This window comes from Neovison vison, chromosome 11, assembly GCF_020171115.1.
Source record: "Neovison vison isolate M4711 chromosome 11, ASM_NN_V1, whole genome shotgun sequence".
Classification (NCBI taxonomy): Eukaryota; Metazoa; Chordata; class Mammalia; order Carnivora; family Mustelidae; genus Neogale; species Neogale vison.
In genome coordinates, this window is record NC_058101.1 from 7,939,333 (window position 1) to 7,960,184 (window position 20,852).

Sequence of the window (20,852 nt, forward strand, 5' to 3'; positions counted from 1 at the left end):
TTCTAGACTATTATGTTTCATCCTTCAAGCGAAATCCTTCCCTTTCTGGAATTTCCTACCCTCAGGTTTTATCACCAACTTTGGTGTCATTCAAGTCTGCTTACTCCTGATTTTTCTTTGTGGCCTTGTTCTTTCCATATTACCTCCCCAAATCCTCATCATTGGTGACTTAAGGATCCATTTGATTTCTTTTTTTTTTTTTTTAAAGAATCCATTTGATTTCACTCCAAAAATACCTAAGAGGATAGGAGGAATTGTAAAACAAAGCAAAACAGAAAAACAACAACAAAACCCAAAAAACCTTCCAAACTATCCAGATGGGCACAAAGCAGCAGCTGTGCTTCCAGACCTGGATTTAGTCCAAAGATAGAGTGGATGGGTGCCTACCTCTGCCATGGATAAGGTGGAAGTTCTCCAAGTACCTCTGGGAAGAGTACATGAAGTAGCAACTTTTTGTACAATGTATAATGGAAAGCCAGTTAGAAAGTATAAATTCAGTTCTCCTGCTATACCTTGCATGCTTCAAAGGTCTGACACCATCCAAATAGAAGGCCATTCAGAAAAAGCTAGGAAAAAAGTTAGGGGTATTATACCTGATGAACTTTTCACTCTTACAGTGGTAGAACGTTTAGGGTCTATGTAACTGCACCCATGGCTCAAAGAAATAGCAACTATCATGAAGATCTGACACCTCAGGGTATTGAAGAAAGTGATGAGCTCAAGGCTACAGAATTCCAAAACCTGAGCCAGGGAGCAGATGGTTCTCTTTGAGCCAGCTGGAGGTCTTACCTCTTTGACTGAATTACCCAAAGGACCTGGCTTTGGTGTGCAAGGAGGTCTTTAATTCATATTCAACTGAAAAGATGTCACATAACATATAAAACTTTTATTTAAAAAAGGAGGTCTTTGGCATCTTTGAAATTCATGACCCAGCCATCTCAGCCCAGTCGTTTCCCATCTCCAGCCCTCCTTAATGACTTAGTTTTCTTCCCTTTCTGGATCACTTAGCTAAGAGTTCCTTTTACTATAAGAAATAGAAAATTCAACCAGTGATTTAGTTTTAAAAAAACAGGTGCTTATTTTTCTCATGTAACAGTAAGTTTAGAGGTACAGGGATTTTAGATGCTTTATATTGATTTTCTAGGGCTGCCATAATAAAGTACCACAAATTGAGTGTCTTGAAAGAAATTTATTCTCTCACAGTTCTGGAGCCTAGGAGTCCAAGGGCAAGGCATTGGCAGGGTGGCTCCTTCTGAGATGAGTGGGGAAGAATCTACTCCATGTCTTTCCCTAGCTTCTAGTAGCCCTGACTTTGTTTCCAAATCTGTCTCCGCCCCGCTCCCCCCACCCCATGACTTCCCCTCATGGGTGCTGACCCTGGACACATGAGCGGTGGGATAAATTGCATGGCCTTTTTTATAGGACCATCATTTAATACTTGAAAAGAACTATCATATTGTTACCCTCATCTCTTTGGGGAAACTTTTTTTCTTTGTGGAAAGGGCAAGGTTTTGGGACTCAGTGATTCTGTTCTCTCCCCCCTAGGTGGAGTCTGGTTTGTCATCTCTCCTCTGACTTAGCAAAACACTCCACGTGTGCTCTGGTTAGTGAGGTGGAAGCTTCCTGTAACAGGACACTCACTGCATTTCTATGAATATTGGCTAAGAGAAGATTCATTTACCTCTTTTGCCTGCCTCCATTACCCAGTTTGCCATCTAGAAAGTCTTTACACATCCCATTTTGTACCATTTAATTAGCTGAATAAAATTCAGGTCTTCCTTTGATCCCCGACATTTTTTTTAACACCTCTTTTTGTTTGTGTGAAGCGTTTATTTATCAACAGATATCACTATCCTTATTCTTACATTTTTCATATTTTTGTGAGAAAAGCACCAGGATCAATACTAAATCTTTTTAATTTCCTTAGCATATTTAAGATTAAAGCCTCATTTAATTTTTCGTAATTCTGGCACTGTGTGAGGCACTTGTATTTTTTTTTTTCTTTTTCTTTTCCTGTGTCTCCTGCTCAGGTAGCCACACCAGTACATTAGCTAGAATCTCCAACTGCATTCGGCTGGTGTCAGTACTGGCATCACTGTGTTACTTCCAGCAAAGCTTTCTGCAGGTACCAAGCATCTTGAAAACAACTCTACCTCATCTTTGGAAATTCCAAACCCATTAGGGTACAAGGCATCCTTTCCTCAGAAACAGGAAAAGGAAGCATGGAGACATTCACTAAAGTCAGAAGAATCCACAAAGACGGTCCAAAGTTAGTCTGGAGAGGCATCTCCTAGTGGCGGCTCTTCCATGCTGAGTTACACTCCTTATTTAGCTACTAGATAGAAAAACTTGAAGGCATTGCATTAAACGTTTCGTTTGACCCCAGGAGACTCTGTCTCATTGTGAGCTAGTGAACAAGCACATGTGTTGCCTGCTCCTCGGGAAACCAAGGTCCACTTCTGAAAATATAAAGCAAAAAGAGATTATCAGTCCCTAACCTGAGGGTCACTGAAAGGCATCTGGTCCTCTGATGTCCTTGTGCTTGATCTAAGGGACAGTATTCATTTGTTTGTTTGCTCGTTTATTTGATAAAGCTCAATCTTCCTAGCAGCCCGAGGAAAACGTAGGGTAGCCAAGTGTTTCTGAGACACAGACTGGATTCCCCTTTTCTCCTTCAAGGTCTAGTTCAGTTTGCTCTGTTTTACAGTGACATCTGGTGGTCAGGAAAGATCAACCAATGGCCCTTGCAGGGAAGAATTCTATCAAAGCAAGGGCGTGGCCATGTCCTGTTCAGCTCTTGCCCATAAATATTCCACAAGATTATTAATTTTCATTTTCTGTTGTACATAAATTAGAGTGGCTATCTGAATCTGACCACATTTATCAAGATCTTTAAAAATACTCTAAGTATTTTGACCAAGCGCTATCACTTTTAAAAAATGTATCTCAAAGAAACATATGCAGACAGATTTATGTAGAAGCATGGTCCTTGAAGTGTAATTTATAATAGTAATTTTGGAACCAACCCAAAAGTTCAAAAATAAGGATTGTTAAAATTAGAGTATTCCATTATTCATACTTTAGTGGAAGATTTCCTGACATGGGAAAATGTTTATGATATATTATGAAGTGAACAAAACCGATTAAAAAAACAAGTAAAACTCGATAATCTTGGTTTTAGTTTTCTGTGTATTTTTTCCTTCCAAAAGCATGATCACGGAATATTTTTGGAGGCAGAAAGAAAAAAACTCCTCATAGATATTTCATATATGGTTACATACAGGGGAGGAATTAGTGCCAACTTCTTCCAAAGTAATAATCCTTGAAGATATCTCTCCTGAAAATTTGGTAAGTAAACATATTCCTATAGAATATTAGTGCAAAAGGTCATGAACAATTACTTCGCTGTGCCTGGGATCTGGAATAATCCAGGAAGCTCGAGCACGCGGCTGCCACTTCATTTGCTAATAGGTCTGAGCTGAGACAAAAAACACGTTATTTCTTGCATGACCCTGAAGACTCATTAATTTGTTCTGAGGTTTATACTTTGCTTCCAAGGGTGGTTGGTGGGGGTGTGGGAGAAGACGCAATTTAAATTATTGGGCAGTTTGTGCAGTAACCAGAGTTCTGTTTTATAATTGGACACAGTCCATTTCTTAAAGTGTTTTTCAGACTGAGCTTTGAGATTATTCTTTATTCTCTGAACAGGTATAAATAGATTGATTTGCTTTCTTAGCCCATTCAGGGAAGGTTAAAGGGGTCTCATGGTTTTTCTTAAATGGAGCTTGGAGCAGCTGCCTTTGGGTCTGGGGAGCAGCTGTGTAGCTAACCAAACCTAGCTAGGTCTTCCTCTTGTGGGGTTGTACATTTCACACTTGCTTGCTTAATAAGTTTGGACACGATTTCCACGTACATGGTTAACATGTCACTTTTGTTCTACCCTGAGGGTACCAGGTGGCAAGTCCAAGAAAAGGAAAATCATTTTCAGAGCTCCCTGCTGGCTCAATCAACACTTCTCAGTTCTCCTAATGAGATGGTTAACCTCTTTTTCCATTTAGCCATTTAGTCAACAACACTTTGATGGCTATTACAGGAGTAGTTTATGATTTTCACACTTACCAGTATTAACACCATTGCCCTTAGATTGACAAACAGGAATAACAGAAATGCAATTAATCCTCCAGCTCTAGCTGGAAGTATACCTCCTTCTGGGTCTTTCATTGCATAAATTTTGCTGAATTCCTAGTTGGGGCAGATCCAATGTTGCTGCTTTGTCATTTTCAGAGAAATAGAAATGAAATCTACCAGTGTACATTAACTTGTGTGTGATTCTTAAATAGGTGTGCAAAGATGAATTGACTTAATCTTTCATCTTACTATTATCTTATGAGACTTACAAAATGAATGTGTTGAGTGTATAGTCAAAATTTTAGAGTCCGGGAATGTGGTGGTGAAGAACAAGACACAATTTTTAGTTATTGAGTAGTTCTGCCTCTTGTGTTGGTCATGTTTTAGGAATTCAATAAATACTCATTGGCTGTTTTATGCATTGGTGCTATTTTCTTTTATCTAAGTAAAACATTCTCAAAATAGCATTCACTGGGAGATACGATTCAATGCATAAATATTCACTTTACACATAGCCTTTTGGGAATGGAACACAAAGTCGAGTTCTGTCGTCATAAAGATCTTGAAGATGTGGATAGAGTATATCAGTGCCAGAGTTACAGAAAATCAAGGACAGAAGAATTTGCTTCTCAAAGTTAGACCTTGAAATTTCATGTGTCCTGACTTGAAATAAAGTTTTGACCTTTAAGAAATTTAAGTTCCAACTATCCTTTCACCTGAAAGTACTTGGCTACTTCTGTGGTTTATAATTCATCAAAATTTGGGGGAACTTGTTTCCTCCTCCTCCTCCTTCTTCTTATCAAGAAAACCATGCAGGGAAAAAAAAATGATTGTTCACTTAAGTGTGTTGAGCCTAAATTGTTAGCCTAGAATTTCAGATATTAGAAGACCACAATTTAGAAGTAAAAAGTAAAATACCTTTAAGTGGGTCTATTCCCAGACTTTAGAAATTGAGGAATAAAGTGAGAAAAAAAATACATAGACTCAGAAGTTATGTTAATATAATTGATCGAATTTATTGAGTCCCTACTAGCATTTGTTTTTCTCATTGCACAGCTTGTTATGCATATAAATACCATCTAAAGCAGTCCCTTACCCTAAGTTCTTATCATCTTAGTTAACAAGGCCACCAATGGAACTGCCTGTGATGATGGAAAAGTCCTGTATCTGAGCTGTCCTACACGGTAGTCACATGTGGCTATAGAGGACGTGCATGGTGGCCCCTGCAACTGAGGAACTGCATTTTTAGTTTTATTTAATTTTAATCAGTTTCAACTTAGATAGCCACATGTGGCTTGTGGTTACTATAATTGATAGCATAGCCCTAGTCCACTATCTGGTTTTTATTATTTTCTTTTTTTTTTTTTAATTAATTTATTTGACAGACAGAGATCACAAGCAGGCAGAGAGGCAGGCAGGGAGCCGGGGGGAAGCAGGCTCTCTGCTGAGCAGAGATCCCGATGTGGGGCCCAATCCCAAGACCCTGGGACCATGACCCGAGCCAAAGGCAGAGGCTTTAACCCACTGAGCCATCCAGGCTCCCCATGGTTTTTATTATTTTCCTAGTACTTAGCACGAACTGCACTTACCTTTCTAATTTATTTGTTTCCTTGTTAATTGTCTTTGTTCTCTTCACTAGGTTGTAAGCTCCTGGAGACTCTCTACCTTCTTCTCAGCTGTATCTTTACGACCTAGAACAGAGTCTGGTATACAGGAAGAATTCCATGTATTTATTGAAAATCTACACAGTGTTATTGTTACACATTGGTGTTGTTACTCATGATCTACAGAAGATCTGGAGCGAAGAGGGAATGTACTTGTGGAAGTTGGCAGGACTTTGAACTCTAGACTCTCCGATTGAAGCTCAGAATCCTTTCTCTCTACCAACTGGCCACAACTACATTCATGGCCTCACTTCAGACCCCCGACAGCTGAGCCCCAAGAATAGAAGCTGTTTGGGTTGGATTAACACTAAAAGCTAAGTAGTCCCTGATCTGCTTTGGCTGCTAGCATTCTGACCGGAAATCTTTCAGGTCTTTGGGTTAAGGCACTGCCCCAGAAATTTAAATGTACATTAGATTACCATTGAGGGATAATATTCTAACTTAGAATTTCCCAGACTGTTCTTACTAGTTAAGGTATCTGTTGCTTTCTGAGATATTATGAATTGCTCTGCTCAGGGGGAGGAAGTGGTTATAGAAATGTGTTTTTTCTGAAATGTATTTACAATGTTTATGTTAGATATAAATAAAATATATATCTGGCCATTCTTATTATTTTGAGATAATATGCTTAGGAAAAAAATGGGTCAAAGTTCTAAGAAGCTACAGGTAGGGACCCCTGAGGTTGGCCTGCACACTGATACAAGCTAAGAGCTTACAAATAAATCTTCATGGTAATACAGACCATTAGTTTATGATTGTTTGCCTGTGTTGTCTGATGCGATAAAATTACAACACATTTGTAATATTATCATGTTTAATTTTGTTAAATACTCATACTATACAAATGTAATTTTTTTGTGTGTATCTGTGAGAGCAGCTTTAAACAAAGAACATTCAAACTGATATAAACACACAAGCAAAATCTTTCAAAGAGAAAGTAAACAATTAGAGCCTCTGCTTTCTTTTAAAAATATTTTAGAAAACATTTATTATTGAAATATAGTTGACATACAATATTACATTAGTTCTGGTTGTGCAACATAGTGATTCAACAATTCTATACGTTACTCAGTGCTCACCATCTTAAGTGTAGTCTCTATCTGTCATGATACATAATTAAAATGTCATTGACCATATTCTTTATGCTGTGCTTTTCATCTCCGTGACTTATTTATTTTAAGGTGATTGAGGTGTCTCAATCACCTTTCCCTGTTTCACTCATCCACCCACACACCTCCCCTCTGGCAACTACCAGTTTGTTCTCTGTATTTTTAAGAGTCTGTTTTGGGGACATCTGTGTGGCTCAGCCAGTTAAGTGTCTGCCTTCAGCTCAGGTCATGTTCTCAGGGTCCTGGGATTGAGCCCTGCATTGGGCTCCCTGCTCATGGGGAACCTGCTTCTCCCTCTCCTTCCTGCTTGTGTTCTTTCTCACTACCTCTCTCTTTCTCTCTCAAATAAATAAATAAATAAATAAAATCTTTAAAAATTTTAAGTCTGTTTTTTTCTTTGTTTGTTTGTTTCTTAGGTTCCACATATGTGTGAAATCATATGATGTCTTTGTCTGGCTTATTTTACTCAGCATAATACTCTCTAGCTCCATCATGCTGTTGCAAATGGCAAGATTTCATTCTTTTTTATGGCTGAGTAATATTCCATTGTATATATACCTCTGCTTTCTTAAAAAAAATGAGAAATGTGCTTTACAAGAGGAAATAAAGATTTCTTTTTCAATGGTCAAATGCAAGACCAACTGAACATCAAGAAGCCTCAGTTTGATGAACTTATCTTTGTACCATATTTTGATTTCCATAGGATGTTCTTGGGAAAACAAAATTGGGTTAAGGCTAGGTCTGATACATTCTCAGACAGGGTAATAGCACTTCTAAAATTAAATAACATGTAACTGTCACAAAATACCATTTTTTCCCAAAAAATAACAAAACTATTAAACTAATGTTTTAGTTTTATATATACCTTTTTTATTAAGAACATCAGTATTACTTAACATATTTATTATATTTAACATGTTAAATTGTTGATATAAGTTTAATATAAATATAGATAATTTGATATATTTTATTGGGCTTTTGTTCTGTTATAAAGAAATGCATATGAACTAATTTTACTCATTTCTTAAGGTTTCAAAATAAAGAATATCTTTGACCATTTTTGCCATCCTTTTAATCCTATCTACATTCTATTTTACAAACTCCTTTTGGTGTTTGGTCAGTACATTAACAGTTTTAAGTGTTTGATAGGAAACTTGACTTTAGCACTATGGTGCCCAGTAATTCAGTGGTTCACCTTAGTATCGCTGCTTTCTCTTATTGGGAAGCATGACTCTGCAAAACAGCATGAGTCTGTCTGACCGAGAACGGGAGGAAATTAACTAGCAAGCACTGATTATGGGAAACTGGCCTTGGTGGCATTTCCCAGGGGTGTTTAAGATGCTAAATGAGCACATGTGGACACCTGAGGGAGGGGTACAGAGAGAAGTTCGGATCTGGCTTCTGTCCTTAACCCCTTGTGAAGTAGCAAGGATCATATCCAGGCTTGGGGTTTTGGGGTGCGAGAGTAGAATATATTGTACAAGGTCCTCAGCGGTGTCTTTACAGCCGGAGGCCATCAGTCAAAATTTTTAGAGTGTGATGGGTGAAGTAAGAAAAGCCAAATTCAATAAGGTCAAAGGTTGGGATGCCTTTGTGGCTCAGTCAGTTAAATGTCCAACTCTTGGTTTTGGCTTTTAGGCTCAAGTCATGATCTCAGGGTCCTGGAATGGAGCCCCATGTTGGGCACTGCACTCAGGGAGGCATCTGTTTGAGACTCTTTCCTTCTCCTTCCCCTCCCCCTTCTGCTCCTCTCCCTGCTTGCTCTCTCTGTCACAAATAAATAAACAAAATCTTTTAAAAAAGGTCAAATTAAGTCCACCAAATTGGAGACAGCCAAAAGTGTAAGGCAATTCAATGTAATGAGAGCAAGGTTAGAAATAAAATAGTTTGATGCTAGTTGGATAAGAGCACAGGCTTGGAGTGTAATATTTTAACTTGAAATAAAGATGTGGAAGATGGCAGTATTGGAATTTGAACCAACCCCAGGACTTAAATTCTTTCTCTTCTTCTCACTGTTAAGGTTCTAATTCTTTCTCTTTTTCCCACTAAAGGAACCTCATTGAGGCTTGTTTTCTTTTTGTATTTAATGCTGATAATAGTAGTCTCTATCTTGTAGGACAACAGTGAGGATTAAATGATTATAAAGCCATAAATCTGGGACATTTGTGTGGCTCAGTCAGTTAATTGTATGCCTTTGGCTCAGGTCATGATCCCAGGCTCCTTGCTCAGAGGGGAGCCTGTTTCCTCCTGTCCCTCTGCCTACCACTTCCCTTCTTTGTGTGCTCTTTTTCTATGTCAAAATAAATAAATAAATAAATAGAATCCTTTAAAAAATTTTAAAAAGACACAAGTCATTTAGACACACATCTGTATAGGTGGTTCTCCATAAATATAGGCTGTTATTACTTAAGTAAGGGGGTGCTGGGTTGTAACGATGAACAGAGTTGGAAGAAGGTAGGATACTACAGTAGTAGCCATGTGTTTTGGAATCAGGTTTCAGGCAAGTTACTAACCCTTCTCTTCATTAGTAAAACAGAGAGAATAATTCCCTCCTTGGTTTGCTGTGTAAGTAAGTGAAGGTCACTAATGCCTGGAAAGACTTAACACACTGCTGCCAAGAGCATCTCTAAAAGAGGGCCTAAGGCCTGACTTCACTGGCTCTTGGCTACAGTGTGGGCGGGCTTAAACATAAAGGATTAAGTCAACGTTTCACAACTATGGCACAGATCAACACTTGTCAACTCAAGTGTTGTGTTAGAATACCGTGGCTTGGAAAACTTGATTGTTCAAGTGCTTCCTGACAATAAGCCAGTGCCATACAAATGTATCAGATACTTCAGATTGCTAAGGATACTACAGCCTCTGATTATTGGAGCTGTGGTCCTACTGCCCCACCTCAATGCAGTCTTCACATTCATTTGGATGGCATAAAAATAACAATAATACCACATTATCAAGGTCACTTAGGGAGGCCTTCCATAAGGGCTAATAGTTTATTTCAAGTTCCACAGAAAGGCTGATTTTTATAAAAAAATGACTTTTGGTGGAAACGTATGGTCTCTTCCTTTTGATGAGTGCTATTTTTTGTTTCTATTTACTTTTGGGAGTTCATGACTTAAAAGGACTGAATTAGTTGGAAAGACATCATATGCAAAAGTGATAAACAGTTTGCTGGAGACAAAAGTCTTTGTGGTGAATTAAGGGAAAAGAGATGTATGTCAGACATTAGATTTTAGAACTTTTGCCTCTGTGGAAGGTGCACAAAACTCTACCTTCCTGTACATAAGAAAATAGAAAATTATAAAGGGTGTGCCTTTATCATACCAATCTTTGGTTGAGGAAATTCTGTTGATCCTTTGAATGTTTTCAAATATTCAGCTTACGTATCTTTTCTATTTTTGATTGTTTCTCTAAATCATTGGCTTGAATATTGTCAGTGTCATGACAGCCTTAGAAATAAACTATCGATTTCTTGTCCATATGCCATAGTTTAATGGTTCAGAATTTATTTCTTTAAGGATTTTAAAAAATCAGTTTTAATAAAATATATCTTTTTCCAAAAAAACCTCATGAACAATGTAAATTAAAGTCCTCTTGAGGGCTTTGTAATGTGTCAACCTGTCTAGAGGCACTACATTTCCCAGAATTTGCTTTCCTTTATGTCTCTGTTCAGGGGGCACAAGGCAGAGTCTTGCATGGACACGGAGGACTGAAGAAAACATCAGCCATCTTGTAGCTCACAACGCTGAGGCTGATCCTAGGACCCATTAGTGGGGACAATAGGCAAACTTGAATTGTCCCATGGTCTTCCACATCCTCAGATGGCTTCCCAGGCTAGTATGTGTATTTAAACTTGTGGCAAAGGGCTCTGGTTTCCATAGAAAACCTTTGCACAAAGATCAGGTGCGAAGGGGTGTGGTCAGTCCAGGATTCCAGCCTGCTCCTACGCTTTCCCAACTGACATCCATCTTCCATTCTGACTGCCAAGTTAAAGTCTCATAACAAATCTGTGTTGCGTGTGTGTGTGTGTGTGTGTGTGTGTGTGGTGTAGCATTTATATTTATATGGTGAATATATATTTTATATATATATATTTTTTCTAGTAAATCTGTTACTCTGAAGCCTCACTGAGGCAGTCCTCCTTGACCCACCCTGGGCCCTTCTCCAGTGACACCCACCCTTACTAATGTGCCATGCTAGAGTTCTTTCTGTGTGCATAACGACACATCACAGAGCATACACATAACATGTATCTCACTGTGCCAGATGCTTCAATATCGTTTAGAAAAAACAATGGCGGTTCAATCGCCTCTCTTCAAATGTCCTTTTATTGACATCAAGCTATGCTTATAATTTCTCAGTTTTGTTTGCCGAGCTGACAGTGACGACGCTCTTTGGGTTAACAGGTAGTCTAATGAAGATTTTCTGTTAGTAACTTAGTTAAAATTTCTCTTCCATTTTTTATTCAGTGACTCTTGCAACCACAGAACACCGGAGGTCATCTGGGTTCAGAACGAGCCTTCAAATCCCTCACGCATCCGTCCTCCTGCTCCTCTCACTTAGTGAGAGTACTACCGTTCACCTTCGAGTCTTGCATTTCCCAGTCCACTTCGTGAGGTCCAGGGTGAACATTCCTAAGTTTAGACCAGGAAAAAGCAGTCATTCTTATTTTTCTCACTTTCTTGGATTTATATTGCTTCCAATTCGGTCAGCCTCAGGGGAAGTCCATGGTTTGGGGGCAAAATAAAATTACATTAGTGAAAATCTAAATTACGTAAAGCTTGGTAGTATTGTGGGGGAACTCTTTTCCAGTTTATGATCTAGTTAGGAGGATAAGTACACATAAGTAAAGGCCTAACTCATAACAGGAGACTTAAGTTGCAGTTCAAAAAATTGGTGAGATCCCACAAGATAGTATATAACAAATTGCCACATTAGAGCAGAAGATTTGGAGAAGTTGTCTTCAACCGGCTTTGGGCTGGGGGCTGGCAAAGGGAGGGTGACACAGAATTAGGTGAGACGCTTCTTTCAGTCTCTTCAGTGGCTGTTCCTCTTCCCCAGACTAACTAAGAGGCACTGGTTGAAAGAGAAGTACATAAAATATTTTTTTCCCTTTTCCTATTATTATTATTGTTTAGCAAATCAAATTTCCCCTTTTGAATTATGTCTCACCACTGCTCTGTATCCTTCCATAGCCTCCTCCTGTCTCCTGGGTCTTTTCTTCATTGTTGAAACCCCAAAAAGCACAAGTTTTAAAATCACGTTTACTTATACTCAGCAATAGGCTATCAATCTGCTTGCTTTTTTCTCATTGTATTTCCTTCTTTATGATTATTTTTGAGCTCACTATTTATGCCAACGTAAGTATATGTATAAAATATGTATTTTAGGCAAAATATGTATATATATATACATTTTGATTTAATTATTTCTGGATGGTGGGCATGACAATATTTTTATAGTTCCTAGGTGACTTTTATGTACAGGCAGGATTGAGAACCAGTGTCCTAAGCATCCCTTGAGAAAGGTGGACCTGACCATAATTGGCTGTTTACATACATCTTACCTTATTTCTGCAATTAGAATGTAACATTGTAAAGGGAAGATCCCAGTCTTGTTCATCTTTGTGATTAATGTCTGTACTTAGGGAAAAGGGAGATACTTGATTAACTCAGGTCGACCATCTATTACCCATAATTCCAAAATCTCAAAGCTCTGAAAATGGAAAAATGTTTCTTAGCTCATTTACGAACAAAATCTGATCTCAACTAAGTTATGGACTATTTATCTCATTTTGTATGGGTATTTGTTTGTCTCACTATAAGGTATTAATGTGTTTGATTATGGGCTGCTGCCCCAGACTTTTCTGGGGGGAGTGTTACATATTTTAATACACACACACACACACACACACACACACACAGGATCTCCAGAAAAATTCTGAATTCTGACATACATCTGATCCCAGAGAAATATTGCAGAGCAGTATTTATTTATTTATTTATTTATTCCCAATTTATTTATTTTCAGAAAAACAGTATTCATTATTTTTTCACCACACCCAGTGCTCCATGCAAGCTGTGCCCTCTATAATACCCACCACCTGGTACCCCAACCTCCCACCCCCCCGCCACTTCAATTTGGGTAAATGGGAAGGGGAGGTGAACCATGAGAGACTATGGACTCTGAAAAACAGAGCAGTATTTATTGATGTTCTATCTGGGGATTGAGATCTTGGGAGATAGGGTAAAATTTAAAATTTAGGCCAGTGATTATCAGAACTGATAGGCTCACCTGTCCAGATTTTATTTTTTTTTAATTTTTAAAAGATTTTATTTATTAATTTGACAGACAGAGATCACAAGTAGGCAGAGAGGCAGGCAGAGAGAGAGGGGGAAGCAGGCTCCCTGCTGAGCAGAAAGCCCGATTCGGGGCTTGATTCCAGGACCCTGAGATCATGACCCAAGCTGAAGACAGAGGCTTAACCCACTGAGCCACCCAGGTGCCCCTTTCCAGCTTTTAAAACCTAGCAGTGCCCTGGTCCTACCTCCAGAGAGTCTGAGACATCTGATCTGGGATTGGGTCTGGGCATCATATCTTTTGTAAACTTTCCAGTTTATTCTGTTGTGTAACCAGAGCTGAGAGCCAATGATAGACTAGTAATGCTCAGCTGGGAGCTTACACACCCCTTCCCTTCATCTGAGGTACTTTTCGAATGGCATATCCTTCTTTGGAGGTAGGCCTCTGCGTCTTCATTGTCCTCCACGGAGTGTGCTGAAGTCCTTAGCCATTGTCCTCCATAGAGTGTGCTGAAGTCCTTAGTTGTATCTGTTTGGAAACAACTAATAACTTAGTTATATCTTCCTGGATAATCTGATTGAGATATCAAAATAGGGGAAGGGAAGTTCTAGATACTGAGGCCGGTTTGGGGAAAAGGGCAAGGACGGGAAAACAGAAAGGACAGACTAGAAAGTAGTTTGGATTGACTGAAGAATAAAGCTGGAGGAAGATTTAGTTCTTCAATATTAGGACTTTTGTACGCTTATTATATGGTCATTAGTATACTTAGATATCTTAAACTGGCCTTTGCCATATTCACTCTTCACATCTTTTCATTCATTTGGTAGAATTCTGGCAGGAAATGGAGTCCCATTTTCAGAGTTCCTGTAGCAATGCTTTCTGCTTCATGGTGGTCTCGCTGCAAGCGTCACCATTACCAGGTGCCGGATCATGATGAAATGCCGGGAGAATTCACCCCAGATGAGGGGGAATTATGGCCTGGAGAGGGTGGGGGAGGTGTCTGTGTTGTGATATAAGTGTGCCTCATGCCAAGGAACACAAGAAGCTATCACACATAAGGTTCTCCACGGCATGCTGGCTGCTTTCCACCTTTGCGACTCTGTGCTCCATGGGTGGAATGTCATTCCTGTGAGCTATGTTGGACACCCACCCTGTTTTAATTCATCGTGGCATGTCAGAGCCATAAATCATAAGCTTTAAAAACCAGCCTCAATCATGACAAATGAATTGGGTTATGTAATGTACATTAGGAACACAGTCGAGCTATATATATCTTCTGATGGTGTGCAAGAAAAAAAAAAGAAGACCTGCAAAGATGGTACCTCCTTTCTTGGAATCTTCAAACAGTGAATGAATGCTTATCAAAGTGAATAAAAGTGCTTGGCTCAGGGTAAGTGTTAAAATGTGTTAATTGTTGTCATTGTTCCTAGTATTGCTGATGCCATTAATAGAGGTGTTGGGGAGGTGGGTGGCCTGGGCTGTAGCACTTGATGTCTTGGAGATATGACAAAGTGCGTTTCTCAAGTGGGATGACAACCTCCCCACAGCTGTCATGTTTCTTCGCTCCAGTTTGCCATTGCATCTCCATCGATTTTCAAATTGGGACCAGCTGCACAGTCAGGCCTCGATTAGGCAGGGATGCTTGTGTATTTAAACTTGAGTTTGGTATTGGTGATTTGAGAAGAATGGATCTGGAAGAGGCACCTCAGTATAGAGGAAAAGGTCCAGGATCAAGAGTAAACATGTTCTTGTTTGGGTTCTGCAGCAAACTAGAGCTGAAGGCATGAGCAGGTGGCTTTAGGGCCCCAGGCCATTTCCTTATGGTAAATGGAAAAATCAACTAGATGACTGCTATTATCCTATCTCTAAAGCTATTCGATTATGAGTTCAAAGAAAGCCAAGACTGAACCTAAATGGGAGGCTTTGAGGGTTTGCTACCCGAAGGTCTACCCCAGGGGTTGGCAAGCTGTGGCTTGAAGTACAAATTCAGATTGCCACCTGTTTTTGTAGGAACTGAGAGCTAAAAAAATTTAATATTTATTTTGTTTTGTTATTTTCTTATTGCTTTAAATGATTATATCTTACATGGTTTATGTAAGTACCTACAATATATCCTCAATTTTTGCCTCTTGGTTGCGAGGCCTAAAATATTAGTATTTGGCCCAGTACATTTTTCTAACTCTTGCATTATTCACACCCTACATAAGAAGTTAAAATAGAAATCCTTGTAGGGATCGTTAGGTCCAAAGAGAGGTTCTACTCCATCCTTCTCTTCAGGATGGAGGACTATCTTGTATCCTCTGATGAATTAAATCAATTGTTCTCTTTGCTTTTTTTATAGTGCTTTAAAAGATGTTATATTATTTTATTAGAGAAAGGCAATAATTTTTATATGTAGATACCAACCATTCTAAGTCACATGCTTTCTGTTGGACTCTCTAGGTTGGCCATGGTCTCAACCTTTTCATTTCTTTTTTGGCCATCTAAGGAGGACATATATTTTTCTGTTTTCATGATTTACATGATACACTGTCTTTTTCTGGAGAAAGCCAACTCAATCTGTTCTGCCCTGGGATCTTTCAGGCTGGAGATGGGCACCATGCTACTTTCTATTCAGACGAAGGTGAAGGTGAGAGTGTGGTGTCCATGGCCCTGTCTCCTGCGTTGGTGGTATAGTGGTTAGCATAGCTGCCTTCCATGGCCCTGTCTCCAGCCTGGCGGGGCGAGGTTACCCTAAAGGTGTAGAGGATCACAAGGACACAGGAAAAAACCAGGATGAATGACCAACAAAGCAGGAGAGACAAGCTGGCAGTACTGGGTCCCTGCTTCATACTACTGTCCTTTCCAGGTACATGAGTCCCAGTTTGCCCTTTCATCTAGCTTGGCTCAACATGAGTCTGTCACTTGTGACTAGAGCTGTTCTTGCCTGGGAATACCATTCCTTTTTCTCAGAATGTGGACCTTAAAGTCTCAGAATGTGACCTTGTTTGGAAATAGGGTCTTTGCAAATGTGATTATCAAGGATCTCCAGAAGAAATTACCTGGATTTAGGGTGGGCCCTAAATCCAATGACTGATGTCCTTATGAGAAGTCCTCTTCTTAGAGGACAGACAGATGCAGGAGAGAAGGAGACCATGTGAAGAAGGAGGCTGAGATTAGATTGATGCTGTCACAAGCCAACAGACTCTGGAAGCCACCAGAAGCTGGGAGAAAGGAGGGATCTGCTGTTAGAGTTCCCGGAGCCTCTGCTAACACCCTGATTTCAGATTTCTGGCTTCCTCAACTATGAGAATAAATTTCTCTTGCTCTGGGACCCCCAGAGTCATTTTACATTGGCCTTCCTTGGAAATGAATGCACTCTTCCAGTATCTGGTCAGAGAGAACAAAACATCTCTTGCTTTCCTTAGTATGGGATGCAGGGCACGGCACTTCTTCTGTGTTACAGCAGCCGTTGAGCTGTCCTGCAATGACAAGCTCGCATCTCCCCCTTTTCTGCCAGATTGTGTCTTCCCAACGATGGGGAGCTTACCTTGTTCTTTGGAACTTCCCGCTGTGCTAGCACAGAGCCTGGTCCATCACCGCTGTGTGGTAGTAATGTGTTGCCTAAGTGAATGAAGGAACCAATGAAGAAGGCTCTCACTGGGCTAAACATCAATGGAAAACGTATGAATACAAGACTTCTCTGGCAGTTGAAAAGCCAGGATAGAGAGGAAAAGCAAACTGGAAACAGATATTCTGTAGCAGAATTCATGAAAACCACTCTAAGGGTGACAAGAGGAAAGGCCAAGGATGTATTCAATTCATAAAGCTCTCTCTGTCTTCTCCTCCCGCTGGACCTGACAGCTCAGTGTCCACTCTGGACTCAGACTGGCCGCCTCCATCAGCCTCACTCTGCCACTCGTGAAGCTGTTTGACTCTCTCAGCCAGTTTCCTCAAGTGGGACCTGGTTTTAAGGGGTCTTATGTAGGTCAAATGAAATAATATGGGTAAAGTGCTTAGAGAGTGCCAAGCACCAAGTAAATGCTCAGAAACTGTTAGCTGGTGATTACTGTTATTATTCCAGGCCTTTCTCTCTAGGCACCAGTGCTCATTGCTGCAGAAAGCACGGCTGTCACCTTGAATATGACACTTCTAAAAGCCTACATTACCTCCTTCCGCAGACTGGCCTTGCTCACTCTTTACCTTAGAGTGGTTCTCTTCCCAACCAGCCTTGCTTAAAACTTTAAAGCTGTGCTTAACTTCTTGTCATGTGAATACACCAGAAAATTCTGTGTAAAGTCTTTCCACTTGCCCTCTCCTGCTAGTTTGTCAACATCCTAATTCAATGTAGAGAGTCACCAGCAACTTACACAGAATTCAGAGTATCTATACTCCTTAAGGCAGCTATGAATTATGGTTAAAATGTGTGTGTGTGTGTGTGTGTGTGGGTGTGTGGTGTGGGGTGTGGGGTTGAATACATGTACAAACCTGTGAACATTCTATCTATATGAATAGTGCTATTTCCTATGTATTTTGTTCCTGGAAATCCTCAATATTTATGGTAAGACTTCAATTTTTAATTTTTTTTTGTTTTAAGGCAAAGACTATTTTAATTTAAAATTCATGTATTATTTTACAAGGTGTCAATATATGAGAACCATGTCTTACGTTTCTCTTGCCTCCCCTAAAGTAAATAGTAGTGCTGGGAATATTCTAGAGGATTATTCAGTTATTCTAGGACCAAACCTCTAGGCAATGTCCCTCCATGTCTCTTCACCTTCACCTCCAACACGCCAGCAAGTCTTGCCTGTTCAGCCTACAAATATGTCACATGGAGTCACATTTTTCCTCCCCACTGCTCCCCTATGGTCCCATCACTGTCATGCCTTGCCTAGACTACTGGAAACGTCTGTTAATGGTAGCCTTCCCCAGCCATGTCTCTAATTCTGTTCTTCACACAGCATTCAGCAGACTCCTTTTTATGAATTTTTAATTTTTTTAAACTTACTTTTAAAAAAAATTATTTATTTATTTGACAGAGAGAGATCACAAGTAGGCAGAGAGGCAGGCAGAGAGAGAGGAGGAAGCAGGCTCCCCGCCGAGCAGAGAGCCCGATGCAGGGCTCGATCCCAGGACTCTGAGATCATGACCTGAGCCGAAGGCAAAGGCTTAACCCATTGAGCCACCCAGACGCCCCTTAAAATTTATTTTATTTTATTATTATGTTCAATTAGCCAACATAGAGTACAACATTAATTTTTGATGTAGTGTTCAATGATTCTTTAGTTGTGAGCAGGATCTTTTAAAGCACAAACCTTACATTCCTCCTTATCCCACTTCAAAGACCTTTCAAACTTGAACTCCCCACAGGGTCTAATGTAATTTCTCTCTGACCTCGTGTCTACGTATTCTTCCCGCTGTGTATTCTGCTCCAGTTATTTCATTTAACCTTTTTTAACCCCACAAACATTCAAGCTTGGATCTCTTGTGTCAGTCACGTGTCTGCTGCAGGAATGCTGTGTCATCCCTCCAACTCCCAAAATCTTGGTGGCTTAAAATGAAAACGTTTTTCTTGCCTTTGGTCTCGTGGGTTGGTTGGATGGCCCTCCTTCAGGCTTTGGGTCAGAGTCAGGTATGTTCCACGAGTCTCTCATTCTGAGAGCCGAGACCACCCAGAGCGGCCACCTTCTGATGACAGATGGCAGGGACACTAAAGACCCAGCCAAACCATACAAGAATGTGCAAAACTTCTGGACAGATGCAATTTTATGACAACCACTCCCATACCCTCGGGCAAAAAGCAAAATGCATATCCAAGCCTACGGCTGGTTGAGCGGAGGAAAAGGGCCCAGAGTGTGTGGGGAAGGAAGAAAAATGGCAATAAGTACTACTCTCTAGCTGTCGGCCTCAGGAACCTTGCTGCTGCTACGACTCCTGTCTGGGCTGCTTTTCGACCGGATTTCATATCTTCACTTTATCTAGGTCTTTGTTCAAATATGACCTCCTCCGAGAAGCCTTCCTTGACCTCCCCTGAGATAGAGTCTCAGAAACCCAGTCATTCTCTAATACTTATCCTGCTTTACTTTTTCTTCTTAGCCCTCCTCTCCCCCTGAAATGCTATCCTATATTTCTACATCTACACTTCTCTTCGGTGCACCTGCCCTTCTCCATAAGGGCACGAGCCTGGCCGATCCTGCTGGTATCCCCAGCAGGTGCAAGAGTTCATAATAAGTATTGGTGAAATTAAGCAAATTAAACAATACTAATGATTGCTTTTATTTTCTTGGAGCAAGATTAGTTGAAGGAGTAAAATTACAATCAGAACTTATCATGCCAGGAAGATTATATAAATTTTTCCTTTATGTTTAAAGCGTGTGTATGTGTGCACGCACATTCGTGTTTATTTTCTGCTTTTATTGGAAGCTTACTTTAATGCGTTTAAATTTCCATACAGACTTAGATGTCCTAGTTTTAGATATGCCTAATTAATAGAAAATTTGCAATTCTGTAAGTCTTAAAGATATTTTACAGTATTTGTCCTCCTAATCAGCCCTTTCTTCTGATCTCCTCATTTTCCTCAAGTGAGACTTATATTCTTCTAGACAGAGCTTGAGAATTACACTTGACATTTAATTTTCTCTTTTCCTCCTCATTTAATGAATTCCTGGGCATGTAGACTCAACGCTTCAACATCTCTCACACACTGTTCCTTTCTTTTCTATTTGTATTTCTGCCTCTGAGTTTCAGACTTCTCTCCTACTCCAAACAGCAATATCTCAACCGATTTCGCTTCTATCTGTTGTATATGTTATGTGCTAGAACGCTCATCCTAAGGGGAAGTTTTGGTTATATGACCCTTTATTTAAAAACACTCAGTTCCTTCTAGTTGCAGACCATATTAAGAAGACAAAAAAAAACTATGTAGGGAATGAAGGTTTGCTGCTAACTTAACAATACATGTCATTCTTCTCTCCTCCTCCAAGAAAAAAAAAACCAAAAAAACAAAAACAAACAAACAAACAAACAAATAAAAAGTAGAGAATTATTTGTTTTAGATTAAAACAAAAATCAGTGTTCAACTCTTCACAAAAGGTTTCAAGAATTATTTGGTGTTTATCTGATATTCAAATGTAATTGTGTGGTCTGTATTTTTAGCTGTCAAATCTGGCAACTCTACCTTGAAGGCAAGAGAAGGCATACTTCAAGAATTTTTTAAGGATAAAAAAAAATGTCCATCATCCACTAGGACTCCAAGTTTGGCTTTCTGAAGTTCTCTGTGGAGTCCTCTGAAATGAGATGTGTCACCCACTGTTCTCAGAGGGGACTGAAGAGGCATCTAACGTGCCTTAACATCCTGCAAAAAGAAATCACAATGGAAAGAAAACAAACAAACAAACAAACAAACAAACAAAAAGAATGCTTTAGGGATGCCTGGATGGCTCAGTCAGATAAGCATCTGCCTTCAGCTCAGGTCATGATCTCTGGGTCCTGGGATCAAGCCCTGCATCAGACTCCCTGCTCAGTGGGAAGCCTGCTTCTTCCTTTCTCTCTGCTACTCCCCCTGCTTGTGGTCTCACTCTCTCTTTGTCAAATAAATAAGTAAAATCTTAGAAAAAAAGTTCTTAAAAATGGAATAAAAAGCAAATGGACAGACATACATACAAAAAATATA

The 20,852-nt window shown here is 39.8% G+C and overlaps 1 pseudogene; it reads left to right on the top strand.

Annotated features, from left to right (window-relative positions):
* Window positions 1-313: 313 nt before the first annotated feature.
* Window positions 314-844, top strand: LOC122889439 (annotated as a pseudogene).
* The last annotated feature ends 20,008 nt before the right edge of the window (window positions 845-20,852 follow it).